Genomic DNA, 16,740 nt, shown 5'->3' on the forward strand with positions numbered 1-16,740 from the left:
GCACCCGCCATCGGGTTGGCTTCATCCGAAATCCTGCGGAGCGGCGGCTTCTCTCGCCACAAACATCATGAGGTTTTCTATTTACGGCAATAACTTCCAACTATCGTGTTTTATGCTGCTTTATGGAGATAACGCTTAAGAGGGAAATCTTCATTATCTTTTCCTAGTTCTAGGTGACTGGTGCTTCCTCTTACAGAAGCTATTAGCACTGCAGTCTTGGGGAAATGAATTTAACTTACTGCCGATTAAACCAGAGATGATCAGAAACAAAAAAACCAAAACACATTCCTCCTCCTCATCTCTCACGGATGTCTCAGGGCTGTTTCTAACACATTTTTTCCTCATGGCTGTGTGGCATTTTAACCTTTCTTAACCACCTCTCCCTGGCGCTGCCTCAGCTTCGCTGAGGGGCTGAGGCGGCTGGAACCAGCCGGAACCGGCCGTGTCTGGTATGGGGCAGCCCTGGGCTCCCTCACAGAGGCTCTGCAGCGCCACCGCCTTCTCACAGGCACCCGGTACAGGGAGAAGCAAGGAAAAGGGGCTGTTGGTTTTTTTTGTGTGGAAACAATAAGAGGCAACAGACGCTCTGCTGCTCCAAAGGTGTTTCAAAAGCGGAGAGCAACGCGTGGGGCTGTGTGTCATGGCCGGCGTCTCCATGGGCCATGGTGGGCAAAGGCAACAGGGAGCTCTGGTAGGGAAACTTCAGAAGGTCCGGCGGAGCAGCAGCCACGTGGAGGGGAGCAGACTTGGGAAACTGCCCCACGGGACAGTCAGCCCTCGGGGTCTTTTACCATCTGCAAGAAAAGACTGGACACGGTCATGAAAGCTGCCACACAGAGGGTCCACCTCTGGCTGAGGAGGCCCCTGAGATGAATGTCGTTAGAAGGTGGGAGAATATTAGTGGAAATGTGTTACGTGGTTGCTTTTGTGGGCATCTCCTCTTGTCCGCTGGAGACGGGATACTGGGCTGGATGTGCGTTTGATTTGACCCAGTGTGGCCTTGCTCCTGGGCAAGGTTCTTGTGGTCGCTTGAATGAGCAAGAGCCTGCAGGGGCTCTGCCAAAGCTCTAATGCCTCCTTCCCAAAGAGCTGGCGGGATCCTGTGCTGGGAAAGCCAGCAGGCGGTAGGGCTTAATGGCAAACACCAGGTAATCATCAGCTACCCTAAATGCTGTGCAGTCCCACGCACACAGCAATGGCCGCAGGGCCGAGAGAGAAGGTAAAATGCTTTGCATCCCCTGCCAGCCTCCTCGCAGCACAAGCACAAGGTCACTCTGACCCAACAGTGAGTGCCAGGAGGCGGGGAGGGCTGCTGCGGCTCTCCCCACTGCTGTTTCTGTTATTTTATACAGCAGGAGTTGTAAGTGCAACTCATTCATCCTGGGAGACCGTTCCTCTGCTTGTCCCTTTTTCCCTGGTCTGAAACTCTCCCTCGGGGTCGGAGGCCTGCCGGCTCCTGGCAGACCCTCCTCTCCTCCTCAGGTGGCCATAAGCTGTGCTCACGTGTTTTCCCTTTGTTAATTAGTTCCCCGCTTTCTTACACAGAGCTGAGGCCTGTCTCGGTTGGCACCCCTGCTCCCCCAGGTTTGCCACCTGTGTAGGTGGGACTGCAGCAAGGAGTCCAGTCCCCATTTGGCCACACACGAGGTGCTGGGGATGGAGAAGGACTCCTGCAAGAGCAGCCCTGTCTCTCTAAGGGCTCACCTGCTCCCCATGTGAACAGGGCCTTTGGAAGCCACACAGTCACCTCTCCTCCCCGCAACACCTGCTTTGTGTTAAAATTGGGGAAAATTTGGATCCTCCTTCCTTCTTTGGTGGCAGAAGTTTGCACAGGGTCGAGGTGCAGACTCCAGATTTTTGCCTCTCCCTCTCCCCTGTGCAAGGGCAAAGCATGGGCCAGCTGTAGCTATTTCAGAAAAGCCCAGAAGGTGAGCAGGTAACACAGGTAAGCGGGGCCTTTCTGATGAGCAGCCATAGTGCCTTGGCAATCCCAGTTTAAAGATCTCATCCTAACAAAACAAAGAAAACACAATCTTCTTTCTGTAACCATTTCTTTTCCCTGCAAAGGCTCATCATGGCTGACACTGGAGACTACCAGAGTGGGATCTGTGGGCAGCTGGGGATCTGCCCATCGCTGCCTGAAAATTTCTTCAGAACAACACTTCCCCAGAAACTGTAACGCGTGGAGAAAACAGACCAGGCTGCTGCAGGTCAGACCCTCACTGTAGAGGGGACTTTTTTTCTATTTATTTATTTTTTCTTTCTGATGGTTATAAAACTAATGGGCCACATTTTTCATTCTCTCTGGTATCGTTAAGGAGAAACAGGGATATAGGGATATCCCTAAACGGTTTACATCTGTGTTCTGAATCTAGAAGAAAACACCCAGCCAAATTTCAGGAGAGAAACTGGAGACAGCTGTGAAAGGGGCGTTGCTGCTGTCTGTTTTATAGGGTCATCTATTCCCTTCAGTAGTAACAGGAGAACCACGTCCAAGGCAATCATGAGTTGGCCTTTGAGGATGAACTAACCAGGGCCACATAGCATTACAGCCTTGTTACTTTCCTACACAACAACATCCATAAATTCAGCAAAGAAGTATGTGCTGTGTGTGGATGCCTATTGCAGGGATCCAGCTCCAAAGCTGCAGTTTCAGCTACGGTGGAAAAAAAAAAAAGGAATCAGTCGGATTTTCCAGAGCAGGTAAAATTTGGACTACTTTTTAACTTTGAGCTGAGATGATTTTGTGTGAACTAGGTATATTTGCGCAGGATGACATCTCCAAATAGTCCCTGCGGGGCTCATGAGATGGTTTTGCTAAGAACTTGGCTAGCTGTGTGTCTGCGCTGCCCAACAACAGGGATGTTTTGCCTCACTAGATGATAACTTTCACATGCTGTTAGAGATCCACCACAGTAGAAGGCAGTACTAACCGGCTCACATGGCCTTCAGCTTTCCAAGATTTAATCATCAGGTCTCTAGGCTGATTCAAGTTTTTATTAGCTCCACACCTTATCCAATTTGGGAAGCCTCTAATATGAGGCCTTGTTCCTGACTGGAGGAGAGAATGGTCTGCTAGCACTTGGTGACAGTCACCCGTTTCCCCACAGCAGTCAAAACACAATTTTACTTGTTTCTTTGGATCATTTGCATTTTAAAACAAGCAAGGAAATCAGCAATGACAATTGCATACTAATAGGTTAGTTTCTAGTAGGTTAGTTTCTAACCCAATTGGTTTATTTTAACATAAGGTTAGTTTTCTGTGGAAAAGGTGATGAAAGCCTGAGGCTGGTGCTTTTACTAGAGAATCGCTTTGGAGGGAAAAAATTGAAAATTAGTTTTCTGTGCTGGTGGCCACCACCGCCTGGTGGGATCAAGAGACAGACTGAGTGGTAAAAGCAGGCTGTACCATGTCCCTCCCTACGTTGGTGTGTTACTGGGGGCAGAGCCTGGCAGTGTGTCACAGCTCTGGCAGCTTCTTGGGTACTTTAGTGATAATGGCTTTTAATAGCTACTGAAAGGTATTACGGCAAGGAATTGCCCGTCATGCTTCTTCAGAATAGCAGGCAGCGTCAAACAGCAACTTGCGTACGCGTTAACTTTGTGACATCTGGGGAAATAGCCATTTTGGGTGGTTTATTTGTATCGTAGGTATTTATTACGAACGCAGGATGTTACTAGGGGTTGGGCTCGGCATTCTTGGCCTCAATGCAAACATTTTTATTTCAGCCATCCACCAGAGGAAAACAATGATCTATGTCAAGTAATTAAAAGGGTTGACACACTTTGTCAAATGAGCCCATGCTGTACCTCCCAAATGAACAGGTTCTTGCCAGTGACCCGCACCCGTTGGCAGCGGGTCTCTGCCTGTGCGGGCCGAGCTGGAAAGCTCTCATCAGGAGCGGCCATCTCTGCTTTAGTCTTATATGTCACTGTGGCTGGGGTTACACCAGGCTCCTCACAAAAGTTCAGGTGCTGGTTAGAACGGACTCCTGGGTGCGCGTCCTGCGTGAGGGCTGAGTGACGCCCAGCATCTGGAGCAGATGAGACAAAGCAGCAGCCTCCATTAACAGGGCGATGTAAAGTGCCGCAAGGATTTGAGATCCTGCTGCAGAGTGGAGAACTGCGGAAGGTGTAAACAGTGTTTCCCTCTGCATTTGTTGAGTGCTAGAGATGAGACAGAAGTACTCTTATTTATGATTCTGCCTGGTTTTGAAGGGCTGTATGTTTCTGGCAATTTTCTGGTAACTTCGGGAGTGGGCAAAGGCAGTGGGCAGCTCCAGATAGCAAAGCAGAAACTTGGGAAATGGTACTTGCCGTGCAGTGAAATGCAGATGGAAATCGTACCTCATTTCAGGGATGAAGACACAATCTTCTCATTTTGGGTTAGTAATGGAGTGTGTTATGGGGATGACGAGCTTGAGATTGGAATTTAGATGGGAACATTCACGCCCAGAATGAAACCTTTACAAAATTAACGTATAGTTTGGAAAGGAAAGAAGGGTATCCTGCATAGGCTGGTGTGTGTAAAAAGCATCCAGAGAACTAATGTTGTGGACATGGGATTGAACCCCAGGTTTTACAAGAGCAGAAATATGAGTGCACAAGAACCTGCCTGCAGGGCTGTCTGTGCCGAGGCAAACACACATAGGCCACTTTTGGGAGTTCTGTGGCGCAGGCAGCATGCACGAGACGCTGACTCCAGCAGGAGCAGCTCCTTCTGACGGCTACAAGATACTGCAGCAGGAGATGGATACATGCTTGTCTTGGAAGCAAACAGAAGAACTACTAGTTTTACAGTGGCCATATATATATGAGCCACCACACTGCTGTGAGCAGAAATATTTGCACAAAGGGAAAAGCTCCTGGCTGTAGAAGATGAGCAGGTAAAATTCAGCAGTTGGGAGGTATGTAAACTAAATAGCTAAGTAAAGGAATGACAGAAGATACAATTTACTTCAGGTTAAAAGCCTGGCAAGTCTTTGCTTGCACTAAAAGGGCAAGGGATTATAAAAAAAAAAAGCCCACAGAAACTTAAGGGAGAGCTTAAAGTTCTCCCCACCGCTCTGCCTGGGGCTGGCTGCATGTCCCTGCAGCCTCCCCGATTTCAGCCCTTCTCGTTCCCTGGCAGGTGGCTGCTGCCCTTCCTCCTCGCTGTGCGGCTGGTGGGGCTGCTGCTCGGGCTGCAGAGCAGTGGCAGTCCTGTCCCTTGAGAGCACTCTGCGCCCGTGTCCTAAAATCCTAACTGGACCTGGACCGGGAGAAGCAATGGTCCAATGTCACCAAACAGGGGCCCTCTGCTTCCTTCACTGTTGGTCCCTCTCCTGGTTTTGCTGCCTGCCAGTTGCTCAGTCGACGTCCTTTGGGAGATGCCCTAATCTGTAATTCCTCTTTTGCTCTGATTGCTCTGGGCTCTGTCACCTATTTGCCCTGTCAGTAAGTGCTCTCCAGCCGAATGACTGTCTTGTGACATTAATTTGTTCCGTGCACCAATATGGGACAAAACTGTAAGAGGACTCCAGACTTTGCAAACTGGAGTGGCTCCTTAGAAGCACAGCAATGCAGAGCATGCACAGCTTCACAGGGCATTTCAGCCCTGCTCAGGGTCTGGCTGCCAGCCTTCCCCTTGCTTATTTCTTCTTGCAACCTGTAGCCATCCTGGCTTTCACACTGGCTGCTCTCCTGCCGTCCTACCTCCTGCTATATCCAGCGAGGCTGGGTGCAGTGCTGACAGATCTCTGCACCCACAGAGAACCCTGCTGACGTTAGCGGAGCTGTATGTGGGTGCAAAAACTCACATAAAAAGAGCCCACACAGAACAAGCCCGTGGGCTCTAGGTCCTAGTTGGCAACCTTAAATATTTGTAATGTTCTGCTGAAATGACATTTCAATACTGTTATCCTTTTTAAATTAAGAGCATGTTTCAGAATTGTAACGCGAAGCATTTCTTGGAGGGTAGCTTCACATGATGCAGCATGTTGGCGGTCATTCTTATCTTGGATATTTGTTTTTGTTTTGTTTACAACCTACATACAATTTGCCCCAGCAAATCTGAAGTGCATTTTAAAAGTCTGCATTAGTCAGCTTGTCCACCACAAAAAGAGCTAAAGCTTCATGTGTTTTTTGAAGACTTTCAAGGTCAATACTGAACTCTTTCAAAAGAGAAAACGATAAAAAGAAACTTGTTGTTTCAATTGCATCCTCGACGTCCTTACTCACAAAATGTTCAGGTACAGAAGATCCTGTGAGAGGAACTGGGATGGCCAGGAGGAACTGGGTGATGCCAACAGCAGTGGCGGGGGAAAAACGCAACTCTGCCCGCTCACTGCACATTTGGGTGGGTGTCAGATATTAGCCACTACTGCGTAATCAGAAATCAGTCCAAACTAAAGTGCGTCTGACGTGCTCACCTGGGGTTTCTTGGGAACTTTACATGTGACAGAAATGAAGGTAACAAGCCCTGGAAGAGGGCATGTTATACCTGTTTCTGTGGCATGGAGTAAAGGAAGAGCTCCCCTTGGCAGAGGATTTGTCTCGGCAGCATTTCCAATCCAAGTTCCTTGACGAGGCGACATTTGCTGGCATCAGAGTGCTGATTTCTGAGAGCCACGCTTTCCTTTGCATGCTTATTGATGGTGAAAAGGTTTGAGAACAAGGAATAGTTTCTAAGATGAAGATAATTTTCCTGCCATTTGTCTCGTGGAGCCCTTTGATCTTAGATTTGGGTACATTTCTCAGACACTTGCAGTAAAATATTGGAATCTGAGAGAATACCTTATCAAATGCTGCTTATAAGTGCTCTTCATTTGTCAGTACATTAAATTAACAGCAAGTCACTGTAGGGCACGCTTGCTCCTTGCTTAAAGAATTATGCTTTACTGTGTTTCACATGTACGACTTTATTTCCCCCAAGGGCACTGAATGGGTACAGCAGAGTATTGAATTTGACCAAATACCTGCAGAAAAACTGGCTGATGATAAAGAAAGGGCGATGCTGTTTTCCTCCTAAACTGCCCGAGTAGGTATTTTTCACACTGCATTCATCCAGCACCGCAGGAATCTTCTCTTGTAAAGCTGTTTCTTTAACTTGCCACTGTTAAGAGTTCAACCATGCAGGTCACGGCAAATCTTTGCAAGTCCTGGTGATCAGAAACCTCCAGAACAGTATGAGCTTTTCTCCACTGGGTTCAGGGTGGACATATATTGTAATTGATTTGCTTGGAGTGGGCTAGCCTATAAATGGTGCAATTTTTCTCTTGTTTGAAACGTGTTAGAATATTGACTCTCTGGTATTTCAAAGCAGCAACGTCTGCTAAAAGCTTCTCCTGTGTGAGCTATACGTTTCTTAGGTTTCTCAGCTGTACACTGCAATAAAAGGCATGCTGTTGAATGGCCTGACTTTGGCCAAGTAGGCATTGTTTTCTGTTGCTTTGTGACATCTTCCCAAACTCTGAAAAACTGTGGTTGGATGAGGACATGTGAGAAAATATTTCAGTCTGAGTCTGCCCACGCTTGACAGTTGTTCAGCCCTGCTCCGTGGTTATTCAACCAGAGTAGCACTGCTTTAAAGTGGGAATGCCATAGCCATGTGGAAGAGAGAGTCATGGAACAGATGTGGCAAAAGAGTTCCTACAATTTACAGTGGCAGGAAAAAAAGGAGTAGAGGATGCTGGTGGCGTGGTTCCCACCGGCCTGCAATTAGGAAATTGTTGCTAAATGCTAAAGGCTTTTTTTGTGTTAGCTCTGCAGTTCCGAAATGTCACATTTTCTCTCCCCTCATTTGGTTCCTCTTCTTTGGGGCTTTTATTTGGAAAAGCTCCAGTTGCTTCTAAGTGGGCCAAGTTCTCAAGGACTAACTACACCGTGTGCAGAGGCTTCTCTATGTGTCCAGGTTTCCTGCCTGTCTCTTGGAAGGAGGCAGTGCTACCCCTCTCCCCTTGGATGCCCAGTGCAGAGCTCAGAGTTTCAGGAGTGCTTGAGATGCAAAAAATGGCTGAATGAAAGTTCAAAGGAACATTTTTCCTCTTTAAGTCAGACTTCCAAAGAGTTGGTTTTGCTTTCCAAAGCTAGTCCCTGAGTGGGTACGTGCTAATCCCACCAGTAACGATGGCTGCTCTGCATCTTGTGTGGATTCACACGGCCTGCCTTACCCTTTCAGTCCCCAAACAATGGGTTTTTGTCAGTTTTCTTTCATTCAGATATGATGGATATTTCCATTTAGCTTCACTTCATGAAATCCTAGATGTATTAGTTCTTCAGTATCACTTGGAGCCAAAGCCAAATATTTTAAGGGATCTTATAATGTTAAAAAAGTTACTGTATTTCTGAGACATATTTTTACTCAGGCAAATTGAGTGAAAGCACTGCTTGGGGACCAGTGTAGGAATCCCAACTTTCAATTTAGGTTTAGGACTTCCTGGGATTACCCAGGTGAGTAGTGTTGTGGTGAGGTATAGCAGAGCTGAGCTGGCAGGTTCTTAACATCATTTCGCTCTGCTGTGCTGAGGCGTTTCTATCCTCTACAGTCCTCTGGGGCTATGTTGTATCGGTTATTGCTGTTTTACAATGATATGTAGAGGGATGAATTGATTTGTCCTGGTGATATGCCAGGAAATCGTTGGCAGAGTAGGTTACAGTCTGCGTCACAGTTATCCACTCTGACAGTGCCACTGGTCTCCTTCAGCTCAATCCTCAGCTGCTGGACACAAGACCGAGCCCCCTGTGCAGGAGTTCCTCCCAGCTTTCTCCTTCCAAAGGTGCACCAACAAACACCAAGTCTGTGGTTGTTTCCTCCTGAAGCCCGCCATTGCTACATATTCAGCTCTGGGCATAGCAAGGGCGTTGGAAATGCTATTGTACAAGGGGTGACAAGATTTTTAACTTCTGTCTTTAACGTGCCTGGCTGTCAGGATCTCCTGCTGCCTCTGCCTGTGTTGGTTGTGTTGGTGGAGCAAAAATGGTGATAACAGTCAATGGGTGTTTCAGGGAGAGGAAACCTCAAGTTGAAGATCTAACGGAATGAGGGGTGCAGCTTGCATCCCCTTCCTAGATCTGAGGATGGATTTGTGTGCTTGAAAGCTTCTTAAGTGTTTTCCATGTGTGTCAATTGGTCTGATGAGAGATTATACCCCTACCTACAGACTTTTCCTTGCCGAGGCCATCACGGCTTCAACAGCAGAAACTGCTGGAGTGATTTTGGGAGTCTCCTGTAATTCCCGTATCAGTTTTATTACAGTCTGGGCGCTGACTCCAGTGGTCTCTCCTGGTATTCCTCAAACACGCGTGACTCGGAGCCCAGGGTGTGGAGCTGGCAGACAGGGGCTCACTCCCAGCTCAGCCACAAACCTAACGTGCAAAGCCCAGATGAAGCGTTACTGCTGGCTCTGTTGCTTCCCATCTGCTCATGGCGCAGCTGGGTGACAGCAAGTGGCACTCATGGGCTGTCACCAGATGATTCCAGTAGACCGTATCAGAGCAGCAGTGCTCACATCGCATGTTTGCAGAAGTAGAGGGAAATCAGAGTCCTCTGCTCTCTCTATGCTTTCTTTTTGCCTTCTGATGGAAGTCAAGACTGTGTAGGATCAGTTTTGGAGGGTTGATTGTTTCCTCACAAAGTAAATAGCATTTTTCTCTCTGGGTAAAGTTACACAATAATTTTGTATAGTTGGTCTAGCCCTGCGGGTGTCCAGCAGCGATCGGCAGCAAACCCCTTCCCCACATGCACTGCAACATCACACAATAAGACAGTCCCACTTTCCCAAGCTTTGGCTGTGTCAGAGACAGGATACCACATTATTCAGAAATGGAAACTCTTACCCTGCTACTTCTCCGTAATTGTACGCACATTTTGTCTGTGCAGATTTCAGACTTGTCTGTGAATGGGAGCTGCTGAAAGTCAGAGGCAGCCCAGAAGTTTCTCTGATAATGTTGCATTTTTACTGTCATGGACTGGGCTGAGCTGCGTTTGCGACGAGGAGGAGAGGAGAGCACAGGAGGAGGAGGGTGTGACGAGGAACCTCTCCCCCAGGGTGGCAGCGATAGAAGGTGACCAGGTGCTGTGGGGAGCCACCACCTCTGAATGCAGCAGTAAACGCTGCTCCGTCCCGTGGTTGCTGGGAAAGGCAAAGCCAGCAGCCAGACCACGGTGGCTCTGCTACACCCATCAGCTGGGTGTTTGATCGGTCTTCTCCACCCGTAACTGAATGCCCGAGGAGACAGAGGAGCTTGGCAGGGTGCAAACAGCCCAGCTGGGTCTCCCTTCGCCGCCTGCCCTGGGGCTTGTTGCAGAGGTTTGGGGCTGGCCCTACAGCCAGGGTGAGGGCTGGAAACAGCTTGTGCTGAAGGGGCAGAAATGCAGAGGGGAGCTGAGCCTGGTGCCCCAAGGGAGGTCCCAGAGTTCTACATCCAGGGCCAGACCGGCTCCTTCTGACCGAGCCAGGGCGCTGGAGGCGCTTGCAGGCATGTCCCTGCTGCCTGGCGGGGAGAAGGCACCCCGGGTTATTCTTAAGGCTCTCTGAGGGATGTTTTCTCGATGACATAGTGCTGCAGTGACTTTGTTCTTCCCAGGGACTTGTCTCTAATTTATACCAGGATGGCTCTCTATAAACAGTCTCTATTGTCATATAAATGTAGCAACTGGACCCTCTTGATGTAAAGATTAGGATCAAAGTCACCATATGCTTCCGTGGTGGCTTACGGCGAGGTAAGTTTGGGGCCACTTAGATCTCAGTAAGCAGCAGTGGGATGGAAAGAAAATTAAAAGCGCTTCTTAGCACAATTTCGAAGCCACCTTTGATTGACTGAGGGGGCTTAACCTGGGCAAACCCAGGCGGTAAGGCACCTCTGCCCCACGGCAGGCGTGGGGCTCGGCTTTCACCCCCCCACTTTTTCCTTTTTAATTGGAACCCCCAGGCACCAGGATGCAGACTTTTCTCCCCCACGTGAGCCTTACAGAAAAGCCGATCTCATTGTTTCTCCGTGTCCAGCCCCGCTCCGCGGGCTCCCCGGGGCGGCGGGCACTCGCCTCCCGGCCGGCCGGCGCTGAGGCCGGGCAGCCGCGGAGCGGAGCGCGGTGCGGCGGCAGCCCGCGGTGTCAGGTTAGCCAAACACCCCGCGCCGCCGGTCAGCCCCGCCGCAGCTTTCCGGCCCCTCCCTCTGGCTCCCGGGGTCCCCTTGCCCCTTCCCCCGCGGAGCGGAGCAGCGCGGCGCGGAGCGGGGCGGTAAGTGCGAGCGGTGGCGGAGCGGCGGGGCAGCGCGGGCGCGGATCAGCCCCCGGCGCCCCGCTCCGCGGAGGTGCGGCGCCGAGCCGGCCCCGCGGAGCCCAGCGGGAGGTCCCGGGACGCCCGTCGGTCCCGGTGCCGGTCCGGGCGGAGCGGAGCCGGCTGCAGCCCCTCGGTGCGGGGGACGCGATCCAAAGCCCTTTCCCGGCTCCTGGGACAAATAGGCAAACGGTTCCTTACGCTGTTTTCTCTTTCTCCTTTTCTTTTTAATTTTTTTGGTGGCGTTCTGAAAGTGGCAAATTGTCAAAGAAAAAAAAAGTTTCTGTAGATGTTTCAGAGCTGTTGCTTTATTGAAAACAACTCCCTGGGTGGAGGCGAGAGCAGCCTGCGGTTCGGTGGGAGTGTTTGCAAATCAAATGTCATTTGGAGGTGGGGGGAAATCTGGCAAAATTGTTCCATAAATGCGTTCTCCAAGTTGTGCAGGCTTGCTCGCCTCATGTGAGCTTAACGAAAACCAACGGGAAGTTTGAAAGGAAGAGGAGAAAGTACGTGGGATAACCGAGAGAAATGCTTTCTGCCTGTTTTTGCTGGTCTGCGTGGATTCTTGGAGTGAGCGGTGCTGGGTGCGAACGCTGAGGCGCTGCTGCCCTGGCAGGGGGCTGTGTTGGGGAGATTTGGGGGACCAGGCTTGCAGGATCGGTGGAGAAATCGGCCCCTGGAAGCAGAAACGCTCACGGCGTGTTGGGGGCTTGCGTGAGAGCCAGCCTGTTCTCTGCCCCCACACCTCCCCTCACCTTATCTCTTGTCACTCAAAGGCTTGTGCTGGAGCCGGTCGGTCCGCCCAGAGCTGAGCCACCCGCGGGGAGCAAGGCCAGAGGAGGTGGGGTTGGGCACATTGTCTGTACCACCCGCGAGGGAGGTCCTTTGAGCTTACTGGTGCCATGCTTTTTCTCTAAGCCTGAAGGAAAAGGTCTTGTTATTGCTGAGATATATTAGTACTGAGTTTTGTTTCTTTGCACCCATAGGTGATGAGTAGAGAGGTGGTGCTTGAGGCTGTATCTGTTCCTGTGGTTTTCTAACAGACCATCCACACCTGAATCCTCTCCTTTCCTGCTCCTCCTCGTGGAACATCTTTGTTTTAGGCATCCTCGTCCTTTCAGTTGCAGAGGGAGGCTATGGGCACATCCTATAAACGTGGCTTTACTTATGACTTGATTTGACTGGCATTTAACAAGAAAAACTACATTTTATGGTATGTGGTTAATGGGTGTAAAATTATCTGAGAAAGATACAGCTTTCTGGGCACAAAACGCCCTTATCAGTGGAACAGATGAAAATTTATAATATGAAAGGTTTTCCCCTAATGGCAGAAGGGGGCCTACAGGGGCCAAAAAAGGGTCTTTTAACTGTTCCTTTTCCCAAATGGAGACTTTCAAAATCACTTTGAAGACAGTTACACCAGCATTAATAGGGCTGCTGGTGGTGTAAAAATATCACCCAAAAGTCACACCCTTAATTGGCATTACTGTGTTGACAAACCTTTTGTAGTGCTGCCTTATCCTTCAACAGCCCTGTTATTTTAATTGTATTCTCTTTCATGGGCAAGGCTCTGAGCAGGATTTATGGCATTCAGTGTGGTGGCTGGAGCTTTACCTTCTCCAGTAAAGACAAGAAACCGATGGCAAAGCAGCTGAGGCCTTCAGCCCTGGTAGCTCCTCAGGGATTCCACTTCTGTGGGACTGCTGCTCTGGGCATGCTGCAGTAAGCTGCCTTGAAAGCTATACTGGGAGAAATAATAGGTAAACTCTAGCCTCGCAGTGTATTTAAATACCAGGAAAAACGTTTTCATTTCAAATCCGTTTCTGTGATTGGAGAGATCTCTCACTCTTCTCCTCCCATCCATCTGTCCATCCACTTTAGCACCTTTTCAGTTGCATTAGGGCATAATGTGGCATTATATATACTTCTAAATTTAGATCTGGTCTACTTGAAGCTGGAAGAAGCCATCTTTCTTCGATTTGGTGCACTATATGGTAGGTAGCCTTTCAGGGGCAATGATGGGCAGCGAGCCCCACGGTGCCTGGTGGCATTAAAGGTGACATTCCAGTGCCATCAGTGCTTTCTGTCCCGCTCAGGCATGGAGAGCAATAACCCACGTACCTGAGGGCTGGTTGGGTGAGCATAGCTGAGGATCCGTTCGCTCAGTGGTAGAGGCCCGTGAGCACACGGGAGTCTGCACCGAAGTGCTCATCGACGTAGCTTCACTCCTGCATATGCGCAAGATGAAGCTCACCAGACATCCCAGGCTGGCTTTTGGCTCTGGTGGTAGATTGCAATAGAGCAGCAGCCCAGCGAGGAGATGGCGTATTCTCAACTGCCATCTCTGTGGTTGGTTATTACACGTATATACATTATTACATTATATTCCATTATAGCCCTGTTATTACACTTCTTGGAAATATTTTGTTTTGCTGGACAGTTCCTCGACAACAGGAGGGACAGTGCTGGGGCGTTTCCACGCTGCCAGAACCGCTCCAGCCGTGTGGATGTCCGTTCCTCTGAATTCGCAGGAGCAGACAGTAGGTTACCTCCCATCTCCAGGCTGTGACCTGCTTTCACTTTGTGTTCAAAATTATGCTTTTTGTGCCTTTTTTGTGTGGGTTGGAACCTCTAAGAACTTCTGTGGCTCTCATTGCTATAGTCTCTGGTATCTGCTCCCAATTCTCAAAGCCTGCATGGAGACCGCTGGGTATGTAAGATACCTTGGTTGTCCTTCCTTGTCGTCCTTGTGCCCTTAGATTTTGCATCCCGTGTAAACCAAAGGAAGCCTACTGCCAACCACGTCTTTCACAGCTGCCTTCTTTCCTTTATTCTGGGAGATGACAAATGTTTACAATGTTGGTCTCTTTCAAACCGTTCTTTGGGAATTTTTCCATGCCTGGGAGTTTCTTCCCCTAGTTTGTGGGTAAGAGGTGGGATTTAATGGTTTCTGGCAAAACCAGAAGTGTCCCTTAAATTATCCAGAGATTTTTGTGGTTGCTGAAAGACTTAGAGTGGGCACATGCTTTCCTACAGCTGCCTTCTGGCTTTTCACCATCATACCCTGAAGAAACCAGACTGCTGCTAATGCCGGGGGCCACTTGCCCCTTCCACGAGCCTTTGAATTTGGGGCAACTGTGATCTCAGGTGGCCTCACACTACCCAGGGAGAGGGCTGTGCCTGCCGGGAGCTCACCTTCCTCCCCCGTCCCAGGGCTGAACTGTACTGAGGTGTTTCTTTTCTCAGTTGTCTGCAGGTCCCTATTGGCAGAAGGAAGTTTGACTCTTAATTATTCTGCCTCTTATCTCCTCTTTGATGTACCAACAGCCCATGTGTTTAGGATAAGGCTCTGATATAGTGATATGGTCTCATGCATTCACTTTTGTTTAGCTTTTCCCCTCATTCTCTTGCATTAGAAATTTGGATTTCCTTCCAGCTCATTGGCATAACATTAACCTTTCTTTTTGCTGGAAGTGACATATTGCCTTTAATAATAGGGGCCTGGATTTAATATCCCAAAAGGTCCTTTTCCGATTCCATGTTCATATACATTAGGAGCTAAAAGAGATTTCTGAAAGGGGCTTTCCAAAAAGTGGTTTGTTTTCTCCTGCCTACGTTATTGTGGTCTTTTTGTAAGAAATCAAACTGTTGAAATGAGCATATATCCCTCTTAGATATGAAGAAATTGCAGCTCACTTGTGGCGTGGATCCACTCCTCCTCCTGCTGAACATGATTAGAGCAAGACCAGACCCTTTGAGTTACCTTTTCATTCTTGTAGATTACAAGCCTAATACATTATTCATGAAAATTAAGCTGTGTTAATTACATCTCCTGGTCTGCTTTAAGACATACATTCCTGTCTGTCTTGTTTGCTAATGAACTCTGTGGATTGAATCCAAAGTCAGGGAGAAGTTTAAGCACTGTCACTGGTCCGCGCATGCAACTCGCCCTGACTTCATTGTCCAGATGTGACCTCCAGGCTTCCCATGTAGGGGCGGCTGTGGAAGTAAATGTTTGACTGGGAGATGTCACTGACATTTATTGCTGGGTGCACTAGAGCCTGTGGCTTTCATCAGTGTGGTCTCATTTTTATGAATGAAGGCAGGCACTGACTGCCGAGCTGTCCAAACCGGTGCCAGGAATCCGGTATTGTAGAGACGTGGGTGGAGATGGGAGCGTGGGAAGTGCTTCTGCGCCGGCGGTCCCACCGTGGTACAGCTGCGTGTCCAGCCCCCGGCACGATGGATGGCCGTGCTGCTTCTGCAGTCTGGAGGTGCTCTGGGCTTGGGGGACCCTGGAGAGAAAAAGTCATGAAAAAGTATGTCACACACTCCTTTTTGTGAAGTGAAGGTTTAAAAAGTATCCCCTCTCACCTTAAACTCTTTTCTGCCTATTTTGGTAGGAATTTCTTTTTTTTTTTTTTTTTTGATCCTTAGCATGAAGCTGTTTAAGTTCAGTTCTGGTTTTAACTCTTGAACTCTATTCAGTGAACACACCTTGGAGACAAAGAGCTCATTTTTTCCTGTATCCACGAAACTTTTTAGTAACTGCTAACCCCTTACACCTGTACATGTATAGTCAAAGAAGGATCTTAATGTGGTTTTGTCTAGACTTGTGATGGAGGGAAAGAGAGAAAGCAATTCCTGAGGCATGGATACATGACTTTTTGGAAGTAGAAAATATAACCAGCAAAGGTTATATCCCCAGAAGGGGGCTGGCAGAAGGGGTCTTCTGGGTGTTCTTAATCCACCTCACTGCCAAGTCAGCCAGGTTAGCTCAAACCACCTTTGTTTTTGACTAAATTAGCTGAGTCTGCTCTAGCGCAGTGAATGTTCTCTCTGTCCCTCCTGCCAGACGTGCGGTGGGGGACTACCAGCCAGCTGCTGGTCTTCAGCCAACTCCTGCTGTAGCCACGTCCAGGAGAGACCATCTGTGTGTCCCCCAGGCTTCACTTAAATGAGAGCTGAGCCGTTTGTCCAGTATCAACTTAACCACGTTTGTCAGACAGAATCAGCTTAAGATGTGCCCCTTACACTCATGTTCGTGCTGTCCTAAATAATTTCAGCTTGGCACCTATCCCCCAGTTCTTAGCTCAGGTCCCATTAAAAGTTCTTTCTGGGAAATTTCACAGGTCACTGGCGCTCTGCGGCAGCCATCAGGAGTGGGACCAGCTGAACTCCTTAAGGGTGTCTGTGTGGTTCAGGCGGAACAGCTATTTTACCCATGGAAGGACAGGCTTGGTCTTTTACCTGAGGCTTTGTGAAGCCTTTAGGCTGACACTGGGTATGCATGCATGGACAGAGACTGAGCGGGTGCCTATGAGATTTGAATTCCCATTTAAATTAAAAGGCAATTTGCTGTCTGTGTTTCTGTGACAATCCCATTTGAAGTGTTTTATAGAAGCAACTTCTGCTTTTCTGTACTGTGCACTGGGCTTTGGAGGACAGGTTACTGAGAGAAAGATGGAAGGCGGAGAAGTAC

General features: G+C 48.9%; 1 protein-coding gene across 4 annotated transcripts in view; it reads left to right on the plus strand.

Annotated features, from left to right (window-relative positions):
- Positions 1-2,105: 2,105 nt before the first annotated feature.
- FBLN2 (fibulin 2) overlaps positions 2,106-16,740 on the plus strand; it is a 121,276-nt gene continuing 106,641 nt past the window's right edge. The window contains exon 1 of one of the 4 annotated variants that reach the window (XM_054216447.1): positions 2,106-2,210. The gene's annotated coding sequence lies outside the window, so the exon portion shown is untranslated. Of the gene's footprint in view, positions 2,211-10,617; positions 10,703-11,053; positions 11,220-16,740 lie in introns of those variants that run through there. The other 3 variants (XM_054216445.1, XM_054216446.1, XM_054216442.1) reach the window with 3 other exon arrangements.

This window comes from Rissa tridactyla, chromosome 10, assembly GCF_028500815.1.
Source record: "Rissa tridactyla isolate bRisTri1 chromosome 10, bRisTri1.patW.cur.20221130, whole genome shotgun sequence".
Taxonomy (NCBI): Eukaryota; Metazoa; Chordata; class Aves; order Charadriiformes; family Laridae; genus Rissa; species Rissa tridactyla.